This window comes from Cynara cardunculus (assembly GCF_001531365.2).
Source record: "Cynara cardunculus var. scolymus isolate 2C chromosome LG 11, CcrdV1, whole genome shotgun sequence".
Classification (NCBI taxonomy): Eukaryota; Viridiplantae; Streptophyta; class Magnoliopsida; order Asterales; family Asteraceae; genus Cynara; species Cynara cardunculus.
This window is the reverse complement of record NC_037538.1, coordinates 17,180,619-17,182,811: the sequence shown is the minus strand read 5'-3', so window position 1 is coordinate 17,182,811 and position 2,193 is coordinate 17,180,619.

The following is a 2,193-nucleotide window of genomic DNA, read 5'->3' as shown; positions in this document are numbered from 1 at the left end:
TGCATGAACTGTGCAAGTTTGTTTCTGCATGAACTGTGTTGTATGTGTACGATGAAAATGAGATATCAACATTGGTCAGGTCAACCCCTGCCTTTTTATCCTCAAGTGACAAGTGTCCCCATGCATTAAATGCTGAAGGTGGTATAAAAAGGCAGTGTGCATCTCCCATGTACACACTTGGCTTTTGCAAGATTACTCTGTGCACTCTCAAAGCAATCGGCTATTTCCTTCTACTCCCTAGCTCTCCTGTTTGTGAAGAGATTCTTAGTGTTCTTCATTTCCTTTCAAGAACTCTCTGTATTGTTCTTGAAAGTTCTTCTCTTTGTAAGATTGTTTAGGTTAGGTTTTCCTTTCCTATCTTCCGCAACAATTTTTTATATTTCTGTGTGTATTAATTCTTGATATAAATCAATAAGAATTAAAAAGTTGAAAAAAGTCTGTGTAATTGTATTCAACCCCCCCCCTTCTACAATTACTTTCTGTTTATTGTCTTTCCCTTCTTGACTAACATATATATAATAATAAAAAATAGAAGGTTGAAATAAGTTTAAAAGTCAGACCAAAAGTGAAGGAAGAAGTCAAGACATGGGTGAAAGTTGTCAATTCGCGGAAGTTAAGGGACTGGGTCGTGTGTAAGCAGGTCCAAACCAGAAGGACCTGTTTTGTAAATAGGCAACAGACCTGCAATAGGGTGGCCTGCTGTCAACGATCGAGAGAGGCAGAAGAGGAACAGTCGGTGCCTGGTTCAAAAGAGGAAACTGTGACCTGCATGGTTGCAGGCTGTGGAAGAGAGCAGTTCCCGGCCCAAAACTCGGGATTCTGCCGATTTGGTCAACTAATAGGCCAAATCGTGTGAGTATAAATTGAGGGCACCAGGTTGGGGTCGTTATTCTTTTAAGAGAAGAAGGGAATCGTTGAGCTTGAAAGAGAGAAGTCGGAGTTCATACCAGCAAGAAACCCCCCTGCTTCTCGTCGTTTAGAGGTAAATACTCGACCAAATTTATGATTTAAACAATGTTTAGCCGTGACTTTGGCCCTGTATAGAACCCTAGAAGGCTCACGTCCAAACTTTGTATTTTGGGATTCGATTTCAAGGATTAGATTTCATTTGTTAAACACGCTGTATCGCATTCTGCTTAGAAGCCACCTTAGAGAATGTTACACAGAAGCTCTGCACGAGAGCTCTGTATCAAATGCGTTAGACAGAAGCTCTGCGTGAGAGCTTTGTGTCATGTTAGCCAGAAGCTCTGCATAAGAGCTTCGTATCAAGTTATGTTATAGTGAAACTATRCGTGAGAGYTCTGTATCAAGTTGTGTTAGACAGAAGCTCTRGAGGAGGGACCACAGAGGGGCTCTGGCCCTTGGTAKGGTATTATTATTCTAAGTATGGTTCAACCAGAAGCTCTGTAAGAGAGACGACAGAGGGGCTCTGGTCCTTGGTAYCGAATTATTTCCCAAGGCTCAACCACAGAGGCTCTGGTAAATACCACAGMGGCTCTGGTCGTGAGACMAGAAGCTCTGGAAGAAAGAGACCAYAGAAGCTCTGGTTGATACCACAGAGGCTCCGGTCGACACCACRRAGGCTCTGGTCAACCACAGAGGCTCTGGCCCTCTCCAAGACTTAGCACAGAGGCAGCCTTAGAGTTTCATCCTTAGCCCCGATGGCTTGATAAGACTTTTAAATAACAAGGGAATAGTTGACCAATGATAACCCTAGTCGACATAGTTGACCGTAAGTTGACTTTTATAGTCCTTGGAGAAATTTGTTATTTATGTACTATTCGTTATTATAAATTGTAGGTTACCAGTCAGCGCCGTTAAGTAAGCAATCGACGTTATCAGGTGAGTCTTCATGAGACTTACAATGGGATGAATACCTATGTATAAACTTATTTTCAAGCACTATACGATTTATATGATGATGGTACAAATGCATGATRTTTTAWGTTTACATACATGATATGTTTTACATGTATGACATTTTATGATCATTTGCATGCTATGTGTTTAATCAGTTTTCGAAAACTCTAGCATGTTTTTCCATACCAAAGTTTGATGATTTAAGGGTGGGCATTTGACCAGTGAGTCACGACCAGTATAAAACGCTACCCGGACAAGTGGGTGATAAGTTAAGATTTTGATACCCAGGGCGTGTTGGTGACTAATAAGTCACGACCAGTATGAAACACTACC